General features: G+C 49.8%; 1 protein-coding gene across 4 annotated transcripts in view; it reads right to left on the reverse strand.

Annotated features, from left to right (window-relative positions):
- Nucleotides 1–13209, reverse strand: part of SLC39A11 (solute carrier family 39 member 11) — a 375544-nt gene that overhangs the window by 285591 nt on the left and 76744 nt on the right. For 3 of the 4 annotated variants that reach the window (XM_070389011.1, XM_070389008.1, XM_070389010.1), the window contains exon 1: nt 3457–3569. The exons of the other annotated variant lie outside the window; for it this stretch is intronic. The gene's annotated coding sequence lies outside the window, so the exon portion shown is untranslated. Of the gene's footprint in view, nt 1–3456; nt 3570–13209 lie in introns of those variants that run through there. 4 annotated transcript variants of the gene reach the window in all.

Consider the following 13209-nt stretch of genomic DNA (forward strand, 5'->3'; position numbering starts at 1 on the left):
GACCGTCAACTCACCCAACAGCTCTTCAACCACTGCACCCTGAAAGGGCACTGTATTCCAGCTCAGCCCTGTTATTCGCGGCACCTTTCACAAGTCCCAGTGGTCCTGCTCCAAGTCTCTCTTTATCCAGTTTCCTCCCCAGCCTCCAGCCATCAGACCCAGAGCATCCTCTGATAAAGCCAACTTCGATGCCACAGTTCCCTGATTCCCCTCTACTCCGGTCCCAGGGCATGTCTTCACTGCTTTCTTTGTGTGGGCTTGCCTCCTTCATCTTTTATATCATTCGTTGTTGAAAAATAGGAATGATGCTTTTTCACATTTGATACCCCCATAAAATAGGGTTTTCTGGCACCCCAAAACATATGTGCTGAATTGAAAAGGGCGGGCTTATCTTGAATAAGCAAAGACACAGAAACGAAACCCAAGTGTCATTTCCCCCAGTCCACTGAGCATGTGCGCGTGTGCTCAGTCGCTTCAGTTGCGTCCGACTCTTTGCAACCCCGTGGACTGTAGCCGCCAGGCTCCTCTGTCCATGGGATTCTCCAGTCAAGAATACTGGAGCAGGTTGCCATGCCCTCCTCCAAGGGATCTTCCACCCCCCCCCCCACTCAGGGACGGAACCAACGTCTCCTGAGTTCCCTGCATTGCAGGCAGATTCTCTACCCACTGAGCCACCTGGGAAGCCCCCCGCCCCCCCCCCCTCACTGAGTACTTTTGCTCCCAAGGCTGAAGTTACACCACTGCCCACCAAGGAAGGAAAGGGAAGTACCATTCCCTCGTGGTTCTGCTCGGCAGACCTCCTCTAGACTCGCACATGTTCTAAATTCTAGCTGTGAAATGATAGGGAGTCACCTCACCTGTGGAAAGTTACAAGGGAGAGACCCACTTGTTGAAAAGCTCTGTGTGTAGTTGGTACAATAAACACCGGGGCTCAAGGCCTCATCTCAAAGGGCTCATTCAGCTCCCCCGATCCTCTAGCACTCACAGGGCTGGACACGACCCCAGCTGGCTCAGCCCTGCCAGGCCCTAGAGGTCTGTGAGGAGCCAGCAACCCTGAACTTGCAGACCAAAAGCTGTCGATTCTGCTCTGACCCTGGAAGGAAACCCGGGCAGAGGGTAGATGGGCCCTCTTATGCCAAGGGGGTCAGCAAACCAGCAGGATTCAGATCTAGGAAGCTGTAAGTCAGGATGAACACAGGTAAACCCAGGTGAGCCCAGGTGCGCCCAGGCTCAGCCAAGGTACCAAGAAACCTCAGCACGAAACAGAATCTCTGGACTCAGCCTGGGTCTCCATAGTCTAAGTGGAGTTCAGGAGGATGACTGCAGCAAATAAAGAAAAAAAACACCATTAAGAAAAAACCCACCTCTTTACTTATGGCATCTTGTTAAGGCATCCTAAAGAGACTCGTCTGTGCTTCTAAACTAAGACATTTGGATCATTACACTGATCCCTGTGGATACAATTTTCAAAGAGGATTTACAAAGAATGGCACACAGCTAGCATCCTCTCTGTACTTATCATCCAAGACAGCTCATAACAACAACAAAAAAACAACTTTGTTTTTCAGCGTTGAATGCGCCTTTTAGCAACTACAGAAAAGAGGAAACCATTTACATTCACCAAACAGCCAAAGTCAATGTGGGTTCTGTGGGCTGGCAAAAAGGAAGGTTGTGGGTGTTCCTGGGGGCTGGTGGGAGGCGAAAACACTGTTCTAAGACTCTATTTACGCACGGGCACGCTGAGATGTACGAAAAAGAGACACAGAGAGAAGGCCAAGGCCACCGTGGATTCATCGTTGGGGAAGCCAGCCCAGTGCTCCTCAGAGAAGCTTCTTTCTTGCTGTTTTAAATCCTCACAATTCAGGGACCTCCCTGCCGGTCCAGTGGCTAAGACTCTGCACTCCCAATGCAGGCAACCCAGGTTCAATCCCTGGTCAGGGAATTAGATCCCACATGCAGCAACTAAGAATTCTCATATGGCAACTAAAGGTCCCGCACACCGCTTCAACGAAGATCGAGGATCCCACGTGCTGCCACTAAGACCCTGGTGCACCCAAGATAAATAAACATTAAAAGAAAACCCTCACTACTCTAAGGGTGGTCCCAGAACCAGCAGCGCTGGGCCCCCTTAGGAGCTAAGTTAGAAATGCAGAATCTCAAGTACCGTCCCAGACTTGCAGAATCAGAATTAATATTTTATGGGAGCTTCCCAGGTGGCTCTGCGGTAAAGAATCTGCCATCAATGCAGGAAGATCCCCTGGAGAAGGAAATGGCAACTCACTCCGGTGTTCTTGCCAGGGAAATCCCATGGACAGAGGAGCTTGGCGGGCTACAGTCCATGGAGTTGCAAAGAGTCAGACACGACTGAGCCAGGGAGCACGCACGCATGTAGCATCGCACAGCGTTCCACGGGGGATGGACATCAGGATGGAAAGCACGGATCTAAAACTGGAAGGTCTTCTACAAGACCCAGAGCTTAGAAAGTGAGCTCTCCTGCCCTGTGAAGGATCGGCAGGGCCACCGCCACGCAGACCCGAGAGCAGAAAGTTTTCTCCAGTAGGCAGGACAGAGAAGTGCCTTGGCAACACGGAAGGTCAGCCAGGGTGGCTCAAAAGCCACTTGTGCAGCGGGGCTCAGACTTCCCAGGAGCTGATATTAAATCATAAGCCTGGGCCCCTCTGCGGGAGGGAAGCTGATTCTCTGCCTGCTCCAGCTTGAAAGATGCCAGCACCTCCCCACACACAGCAGCGCAGGGCTCCTGGCGGATAGAAGATTTCTGTCTTTTCTCTCCCTTTTAAACCTGTTACCCCACTTCCAAGAGTCAGCTTCAAGAGGCTGATGGAAAAGCTGCACAGGTGTAAAGAGCACTTCACGAGACCAGCATGCCTGCCCTGACTCCAAGACTGGAACTGAGCAAAGTGATTCAGGTCTGAGCGTCTGTGACTGTGGAAACTGGTCTCCAATACCTGGCTACTCAAAGTGTGGTCCGAGGACCTGCCGAACCAGGGGTTGATGAGAAAGGCACCTCCTCGGGCCCGCCGCACCTTAACCAGATTCCCAGTCAAGTTCAAGGGTCCTGCTGAGCCTCAGAGCCTGGCGGAGGGGACTTGGGGCAGCTGGACCTGCAACCAGGTCTGCTCCTGGGGGTACCCCCTCCACACGCCCACTGGGAAGTGCTGAATGAAAAGGTTCTTGGGGGACCACTGCCAACAGAAGGACAACACCCGCCAGCTTGCCCTGGAGAGGGGCAGGGGGCGTGCTCCCGGCACCCCTCCCCCTCCTCTGCCACCTGCCCAGGCCACCCTGCTTCTCTTCCAACCCCCTCCTCTCCCAGGGACACCTCCTTCCAAACTGCATGTGGCTGCCCTTCCAGGCCCCGCGCTCGGCTCCTGGTGGCCCCAGACCCCAGGCCTCCAGCCCCGCCAAAGGCACCGAAGGCGAGAAGAGCCGACTCACTTCGGTGCCCTCTCAAGCCCCTTCTCCACTTCCATCAGCCCCGCAGCCGCTGCTGGTTCTCCGGGCTCCACTCCGGAGTCACTTCCTGCTTCCCTCCAGGCACACGTGTCCCCGGCCACCAAGCTCCGCCCCGCCCGCTGAAACTGGCAGATCCGGCAGGAGAATCAATTTTCTGGTTCACAGCCTCTGCGGGCTCGGGAAGACACTGGGGCGGGTAGAACTGAGAGCTGCACAACCCTGGAAGCCACAGAAACCCAGGGAAACAAGGCCCTGCAACGGGCCTGATGTCAGTTAGGTTGCTGCATTCTGGTGGCGTGCCGGGTGAGCAACAGAGCATGCGACCTGCAGTCTCCACCATCAGCATCATTCTTTAGATCAATGGTCCTCAAATTACAGCATCCAATGGAACCACCCCCAGAGACATCAAAATGCAGAATGCTGGCACCCTCTGAGCTTCTGGTTCTGGAAGCCTCTGCAGAGGTTTTCTGTTCTGAACTAGTCGGGTTGGTGCTCTGATCCTAGAGCCCTTCATCGAGAACCAGTGCTTTGCTCTCCTGGCCTTCTAGGAAAGGACCATAGGGTGGGGTTGCTAGGTTTAGTCAAAAATATCCAGTCAAGTTTAACTGGATAACTGGATATCCAGTTAAATTTGAATGTTAGGTAAACAACAAATAATTTTTGAGAGAAGCCTGGCTAGCTGCAGTTCATGAGCTCACAAATAGTTGGACATGACTTAGTGGCTGAACACACAGCACATATCCTGTGTGTTCCTTCTCCAAGCAACTCACTGTTACCTGGGACATATTTCTGCTAAAAGCGTATTTCACATTTGTTGCTTATCTGAAATTCAGGTGTAACTGGGCGTCGGGTATTGTATCTGATGACCCTTCCAGAGGGTACCTAGAAACACTGCCCATAATCACTGTGGCCACAGACCAGAGGATCAGATAGGAGCATCCCTCTCTTGACCAGAGAAGTCAGTCGTGGACACTGGTGACCGCACCATATCCTTCCCTTCCAAGAAGGGAAGACAGCATGGTGACTGTAGGTGGTCTCTGCCCTCAGGAGATTCTTAGACACAGAGCAGAGCCAGGCCAGCTATCTCAGCTCAAGCCGCCATAAGAAAACACCAGGCTGGGTTGCTTAAACACTGGACATCTATCGTCTTACACTTCTGGAGGCTGCAAGCCCAAGACCAGCTCAAGATCAAGTGCAGATTTGTGCCTGGTGAGGGCTCTCTTGCTGGTGTGCAGACAGCTGCCTTCTCACTGTGTACTCACATGGCCTTCTCCTGGTGCACACAGGAAGGAAGGGAGATGGATGCATCTCTCTCTCTCTTCCTCCCTCCCTGCTCCCTCCTTCCCTCTCTGTTTCCCTTACAAGGTACTGCAGCCTAGGCTCTGGAGTCAGGAGGAAGCCCCATACAGCACGTGGGTTTCCATGGATAAATCCCATATTCCTCTGGGTCTCAGTACCCACCTTCCCATCCCAGGTCTGTGAATAATCAATCATTCTGTGCTCCCGACAAGCGACTGTAGAGGGAACAAAGTACCCACCACCCAGCCAGGCCCCCACCCCCGGCAGACTGGAGGGTCATTGTCCTCAAGCTCCACCCTTTCATTCATTTATATTATATTATATATACTATGGGGCTTCTCTGGTGGCTCAGATGGTAAAGAATCTGCCTGCAATGTTAGAGACCTGGGTTCAGTCCCTGGGTGGGGAAGATCCCCTGGAGGAGGGCAGGGCAACCCACTCCAGTATTCTTGCCTGGAGAATCCCATGGACAGAGGAGCCTGGCAGGGTGCAGTCCATGGGGTCACAAAGGGTCAGACATGACTGAGCACCTAACACTCCCACTTATATACATACATTACATATTATATATATATACACATGTATTTTATGAGCCTTTGCTTGCTCTGCTGGGTCCCAGCACATGGAGATCAGCTACGGACACGTAGGGCGGGCTCGCTCAGCCCCTCTGGGCTCTTGTTTCTTTCCCTTTCCTGAAGTCTGACCACTGACGTGTCAGGAGGACTAAGATAAGCCCCTGAGCCTGGGGCGCTGGTTCTTTCAAAGTGTGGATGGTAAACTCGATTGAACTGGCGCTGATATGCGGAAGGGATTAAGGAAGTGAAAGTAATAGGCAGCTCAAAGAATGCTATTGAAATATCAGGGGTTTTTATCGGTCGCTCTTTTAGGGGATTTCCTAAGTATACCCCACTCATATATCCAGAATTCATCCATTTTGCCCAAAATAATAGCTCTGGCTCATCATCTTGCCCTGACCATGGACTTCATCTCCCCGATGAAGCAAATGTTAGTGTCAGCGGCTCAGTCCTGCCCAACTCTTTGTGACCCCATGGACAGTAGCCCGCCAGGCTCCTCTGTCTATGGGACTTTCCAGACAAGAATATCGGAGTGGGTTACCACTGCCTCCTCCAGGGGATCTTCCTGACCAAGGATCAAACCCACATCTCCTGTGTCTCCTGCACTCCAGGTAAATTCTTTAACCGCTGAGTCATCAGGTCCCAGACCATCCTCCAAAGAAGAGTCTAAGTAATTTTTTAGAGACAGAAGTCCAGCCCTCAGAGGGCTCCTTGTGCCCTTGGAGTGAAACTCTAGCTGCCTCCCTCCACCTAGGAAGCCCTACGTGACCAGAGTCTGCTCACCTTTGACCCACCTGTACCCCTCCCTCACTCTGCTTCAGCAGGCTGCTCTGCCTTCTCCAGGAACAGTGCACTTATTTCCTCCTGCCTCAGGGCCTTTGCACATGCTGTTTCCTTGAGCACACCGCCTGGAGCCTCCACCTGGAGCACCTGTCTTCAGGTCTTCACCTGGCTGGCTCCCTCCTGTCATGTGGGTCTCAGTTCAAGTGTCACCCCCACAAAGAGGCCTTCCTTCAATGCCCTCTGTGATACAGCGCTTCCAAGCCCTTCTGCATCATCTCATGGCGCTTCTCACTCTCAGGCATTCTTATTTATTCAGCCCCCCGAAAGATGAGCTTCTGAGAGCAGGACCTTGTCGGGTGTCTGCACGGCTGTGTCTCCAGTGCAAGGCACGTAGTAGCTGTTCAGTATTTACTGAATATTGGATAAGTTGTCCAGATACAAAAGTGTTATTCATTGGCTACATTTTACACATTAAAGACCTTCCTGAGAGTTACTGATACCAAGCAGGGCCTTGTGGGGCACTCCTGTGCTCAAGGCCTTTCTGTGTCCCCCATATCTTACAGAAAACAGCCTTCATTCAGCCTCCATGACCTTCCCTGAGTTCCAATGGGCAGATTGAAGCAGTTGCTAATCAGGGAAGGGAGGGGATGCGAGGCCAGGGAGAACTGTTTCCCTATCAATGGATACACATCACAATATTGTTGAGCTGTTCTGCAGATACTGAAACCCCTCCAGGTGGGAGAAGTTAACGATTAACAGTGGAATGCTGCCCACCAGCATGCAGACCCCAGACCAGCTGGAACCTAAAGGCTGATGATACTGATGGTGCAGACCCCCACTGACCTCACCACCAACCCATCAGAGGAATGTCCACCAGCTGGCCACGTCCTCTTTGAACCATTACTATACAACTTCTCACTGTCTTCTCCAAGTGGGGACACACAGGCCTGAGGGTCTTGCCCTGCCGTGGCCCTCTTTGCCTGGCAAAGCAATGAAGCTATTCTTTTCAATTTCACCCAAGAACTCTGTCTCTGAGATTCAATTTAGCACCGGTGTACAGAAAGGCTGAGCTTCTGGCATCATTATGAGAAAACAGCATTTCTGTACCAGATCACACGGTCCCGGCTGCTCTCCTCGTAAGTCGACAGCATCCCAAGGGCAGTTTTGCCCCCCGGGGGGGACGTGAGCAGATGGGAGGGAACCAGCGGGCAGAGACCAGAGATGCTCCTACCCATCCATCAGCACCCAGGACAACCCCACAACAGAGAATTATCTGACCCAGAACAGCAACAGTGCCGAGATTGAGACGCCCCAGCGTAATCCCATAAAATAAATCTTCTTAGTACGGAGTGCTGATAAAACTCATTCTTTAAAATTTAATGAGGCCTTCAAGAAGCATCCAGCTTCAGTTAAGGCAGTAGTTAGCATTTGATTCCCCCTAAAATGCAGGAAAGACAAGAACCAACCGCCCAGCCAATCTTTACATTCCAGTCACTGCAAAGACACGCCTACAGGGACTCCTCTGGTGGTCCACCGGTTAAAACTCTGCACTTCCAACGCATGTTAGGAGGGAAGATTCGATCCCTGGTCAGGGAATTAAGATCCCACATGTTCCATTGCATGGCGGGAAAAAAAAATTTTTTTTAATTTAATTGGAAAAAAAAGAATTAAAAAATTATACCTACCATCAAACCTCCTAGGTGCTCAATTCCCTCAACTCTTCTGGGTTCTGATTATTTAAGGTTCTGATGTCAGGACACTGTGACATCACTGCTACTGCTGCTGCTAAGTCACTTCAGTCGTGTCTGACTCTGTGCGACCCCATAGACGGCAGCCCACCAGGCTCCCCGGTCCCTGGGATTCTCCGGGCAAGAACACTGGAATGGGTTGCTATTTCCTCCTCCAATGCATGAAAGTGAAAAGTGAAAGTGAAGTCGCTCAGTCGTGTCCAACTCTTAGCGACCCCATGGACTGCAGCCCATCAGGCTCCTCCGTCCATGGGATTTTTCCAGACAAGAGTACTGGAGCGGGGTGCCATTACCTTCTCTGCTGTGACATCACAGGGCTTCCTAAGTAGAAATGCCTGGGATGGCTTTGGCAATGAGTCCCTGGCAGGGGGAACAGGCCTGGTTGTTCCTGACACCTGCTCTCCAGTATGACTGATCAGCTGACAAAGAGGAAATTCCAACCCGCCTTTTATCTAAAAACCATCCAAAGGAGCCAAGAGCGACCTGATGCCACTTTTCTGAACCTGGTACAGGGAAGAGCTGCCCTCGAGGGCTTGGTGGGGAACTGAGTAAGCAAGCATGACACCTTTCTCATCTTTGTTCAGATGATCGATTCTGAGCCTGCAGCAGCGAGGCCGGAGGGAGGGTATAAAGACACAGATTCTCTAAGTGTCCGTCAACAGATGAATGGATAGAGAAGATGTGGTATAGACACACAACGGACTGCTGCTGCTGCTGCTGCTGCTGCTGCTAAGTCTCGTCAGTGGTGTCCGACTCCTAGCGACCCCATGGACTACAGTCTACCAGGCTCCTCTATCCACGGGATTTTCCAGGCAAGAGTACTGGAGTGGGGTGCCATCGCCGTCTCCACAATGGACTATTGCTTAGCTATAAAAAGAGTGAAATAATGCCAACTGCAGGAACATGAATGGACTTAAAGATTATCATACTAGGTGAACTAAGTCAGACAGAGAAAGGCAAGTATCTGGTTTGCCTCTATGTGGAAGGGCTTCCCTGGTGGCTCAGTGATAAGGGTGCAATGCAGGAGATGCGGGTTTGATCCCTGGGTCGGGAAGATCCCCTGGAGAAGTGAATCGCAACCCGCTCCAGTACTCTTGCCTGGGAAATCCCATGGACAGAGGAGCCTGGCGGGCTACAGTCCATGGGGTTACAAAAGACTGAGCAACCAAACAATAAAAAATACGTGGAATCTTAAAAAATGGTCCAGGTGAACTCATTTACAAAACAGAAGTAGACTCACAGACCCAGAAAACAAACCTATGGCTACCAAAGGGGAAAGGGGAGGGGAGGAATAAATCAGGAGTTTGGGTTTAACATGTACACACTACTATATGTAAAATATATAATCAACAAGAGTCTATTGTATCGCATAGGGGACGATACTCAATATCTTGTAATAACCTATAATGGAAAAGAATATGAAAAAGAATAGATTTATATATGTGTGTAACAATCACTTTGCTATACATCTAAAACTGACAACATTGGAAGTCAACTGTACTTCAATTTAAAAACAAATAAATTTTTTAAAAGACAATAACATTTCAAAAGAAGAAAAAGAGAAGTATAGGTTCTACGGATTGTATACAAACCTATTATTGGGAGAGAAGTTTCCGGTATCGGGAGAGATATTTAAAATGCAAACCCGAGCCTGCTCAATTGCTAGCTTTAATATGATATGGAATTACTACATAAAAAATTACTACATAAAAAGCACCACTGATTAAATATGAAATCAACCCTGTCTCTGAGATGATAACTGGCATAAATCTGTTTTCCATCTTTTCCACGTTGGCTTTAAACAACTCTCCCGGCATCTCACAAGGAATTCTATGGAACCGAATTTTGGTTTATTAAGGGTCAATCGCTGAACAAGTAAATTCTGCTTTGAGCCTGCTCTTTTAGAGCTTGTATGGATCACAGAGCAGCCTGCTGGTTCATTCGGTCACTCAGCAAATGTCTGCTGCACGCCTGCTCCGCGACAGGCACTTCTGAGGACTGGATACACACCAGCGAAGAAGACGGAGAACAGCTGTGCCCTCACGATGCTGCCAGGCCCGACGTCGCAGGCACTACCTTGAATGTCTGTTGTAAGTGAAGGCTTGTGGGACTTCCCCGGTGGTCCAGCGGCTATAACTCCGTGCTCCCAATGCAGAGGACCGGGTTCGATCTCTGGAAAGGGAACTTTCCAGATTAGATCCGACGTGCCACAACTAAGAGTCTGCATGCCACAACTAGAGATCCTGTGTGCCGAAACTAAGGCCTGGTACAGCCAAATACACAGACGCGTAATCTAAGAAAAAGAATGCTGCTTTCTTTAATTAAAAAAAAAGAAAGAAGGAAGGAAACCAGTGTACCAGCACCCAGGATTTCCTCTTTTTCCAGGGGTCTATGAAATGGTTACAAATTGAAAAAAACATACTGGGTTTTGGCTCCCCCCAACACCCCCCCCCAAAAAAACCCTGCAGATTATTAATAAGTGCTTAACGAAATGTCTATAAAACCTTGTTAATTATTGACTTTGGTATTCATACAAATTTAATTACATTCGAACAACAATCTGAGGCTTAGCTTTACTCCCTTCAAGAGAATCCTTAAGTAGGCACAACAATGGCCAAGAAATCACAGTCAGTCAGAAATTAAATAAGCTTCTAGCCAAATCACTTCAAAAGCAAAATTATTTTTACAAACTTTTTGATTATTTTATGGTGGGTGTGAGGTGGGGCTACTTAATGTGGAATGCGGGAGCATTTTAATATGCCTGGTACAATCATTCAGGATCCTAAGAGGCCCCAGGGACTGGGAAGGGAGCCAGGATTCCAAGAAGCTTTATTCCTCTCTCCAGTGGGAATAGAAACCAAACTCATCTCGTGTGGATTTGCTGTAGATTGCGGAGGGCTGGTGATAGGGACAAGGGTAGGGCTGGGTGAACCTATCCAGAAAGGATGGTGTTTTCCTCCTGTGAGCATAACCCCAGGGGAATGGGACAAGCAAGAAGGAAGGAAGGAAGAGGGGAGCAGGAAGGGCAGGGAGGGAGGCAGGAAGGAAAGAAGGAAGGCAAGAAAGGGAGGGGAGAGGAAGGGACTAAATTGCCTCTCTGCCAATGGCTACTGCCTCAACCTAAGAGGGAGGTTTCCTAATTCAGTTTCCATTCTTGGACTTCTACTGGGTGAACTGTTTTTTTGTTTTGTTGTTGTTTAGTTCTAAGTCGTGTCTGACTTTTGCAACTGTAGCCCGCCAGGCTCCTCTGTGCATGGGATTTCCCAGGCAAGAATACTGGAGTGGGTTGTCATTTCCTTCTCCAGGGGATCTTCCTGACTGAGGGATCAAACCCAGGTCTCCTGCATTGCAGGCAGATTCTTTACCGCTGTACCACCAGGGAAGCTATCAGGTCACACGTGAGGCCACACCACAACATTCAGTGCCAGGAAGAACCTCTGAGAGCCTCTGGCCCCCGCCTCTCACTTCACAGATGGCCGCAGAGACCGAGACAAGGAGCTGGAATCCACCTCTCCCATTGGCCCCCTTTCCGCCGCGTTCCACACACCATTGTGAGTCCCTAATCCTCCCAGGCTGTTGGGTTAGAGTCACAGCTTTCTGGCTCAACCATGAAAATGATTATTGTCAGTGAGACTATGGGGAGACAGGTCAGAATACTGGAGCGAACAAAAATGTTTCGAGCACTTTCCATGCGGAACCAATAACAAACAACCCACACTCCCAATCCTCGTCTAATACATCCTGCAAGCAAGAGGGATGGATGTTACAGTCATTTTCATGGTGAGACAGACTTCTACTACTACGAATATTTAAAAATACTATGTCACTGAGAATTCACAGATTCACCCTGGCCTTTTACCCGAAGTTGTTGTCATTGGTGAGGTTTACAGTCTTGCCACATATTCTGGAAACGTCAGCCGGGACCTGCAATAGATAATACAGATAGAAAGCCTTACACAGAAAAGGTACTAAAAAAAAAATAAATAAATAAAAATCACCTGTCTAATTAAATGGAATGATGAAGCCAAGCAAATTGCCCTGGACCCTCTGCTCCCAATAATGGGGTGGATCCATCAGTGTGACTTCTCAGGAACTCTTTTAATAACATGATTTAAAATATGAGGGAGAAAAGATATTGATCATTCTAATGCTCAAAAAAAAGGGACAGGTCAGTAAATTAAAGAACATAAATGCAGCAGACTTTTAGGCAGTTAGTAAAAATGATAAATCCAGACTTCCCTGGCGGTCCAGTGGTTAAGACTCCCCACTTCCAATGCACGGGATGTGGGTTCAATCCCGGGTTGGCAAACTAAAATCTTACAGTGCCTGGTCGCAAGGCCAAGAAATTTTCCTTAAAAGATGATAAACGCTGTAACAGCTTAGGAAACGATACGGGGCTCTGTGATAGAAGCAGTAGAAACATGCCGTCTGTGGGGCGTCCCTGGTGCTCCAATAGCTGAGACTCCAGTTTCCCAGTGCAGGGGGGCCGTTTGGATCCTTAGTCAAGGAGCTGCATCTAAGAGTTCACATGTCGCAACTAACGTTTGGTGCCGCCAAATAAATAAACAAAATTTAAAAAGGAAAAATATACAGTGGCAAAAAACATGCAAGTAACAGAAAAACTAGAATTCATACCAATTAAAGCAGTTGGGCGATGAGACTGAAGAGCTTTTCCCCCTTTCTATAACGTTATGTTCCTTTTATCATTTAAACACATTTCAAGAAGATATAAAAGAAGGGGAATACAGAAAAAAGGCTCACGGAGCTGAAATAGTAAGACTGAAGGTCAGTAGTGAGACCCACTTTAAGGTCTCCTAACTCTCTGCACAAGCCTCTCGGTCAATCAAGTGGACGCGGCGCTTATATCCAAAACCCCCTAGAGGCTTTGGACAGCCAGGTTCCCTTGAAAATGTCCACGATTTGTCTTCATCAATCATTTCCCATGGATTTTCCCCACCTCATTAGTTCTCCCGCAGGCCAGCTGCAGGGTGAGACTGTCGGCACGTGACGAGAACCAGAGGCCCCAGGACGCCACCCCCTCCACTCCCTCCCAGAGCCTGGGGACTGTCTGTCGCCACCAGGCAGGGCTGTCACCCTGCAGGCCGCGCCTCCTGCCTTGCAGCTCACAGACAGATGGCTGGCAGGGGCCTTGGCTCGGACACAACATGGGAGCCCTGAGGTGCCCGAAGACGGGGGGGGGAGGGGGGGGCACCCGCCCCCTACCAGAGGCCCCGCCTCGGACAGTCCCGGACGCTCCCTCGCTCCTCCTGGGAGACCACATGCTCGGGGCAGAGCGTCCACGTCTAAAGCTCCTTTTCTCCTCCATCCTG

Source organism: Bos mutus, chromosome 19, assembly GCF_027580195.1.
Source record: "Bos mutus isolate GX-2022 chromosome 19, NWIPB_WYAK_1.1, whole genome shotgun sequence".
Taxonomy (NCBI): domain Eukaryota; kingdom Metazoa; phylum Chordata; class Mammalia; order Artiodactyla; family Bovidae; genus Bos; species Bos mutus.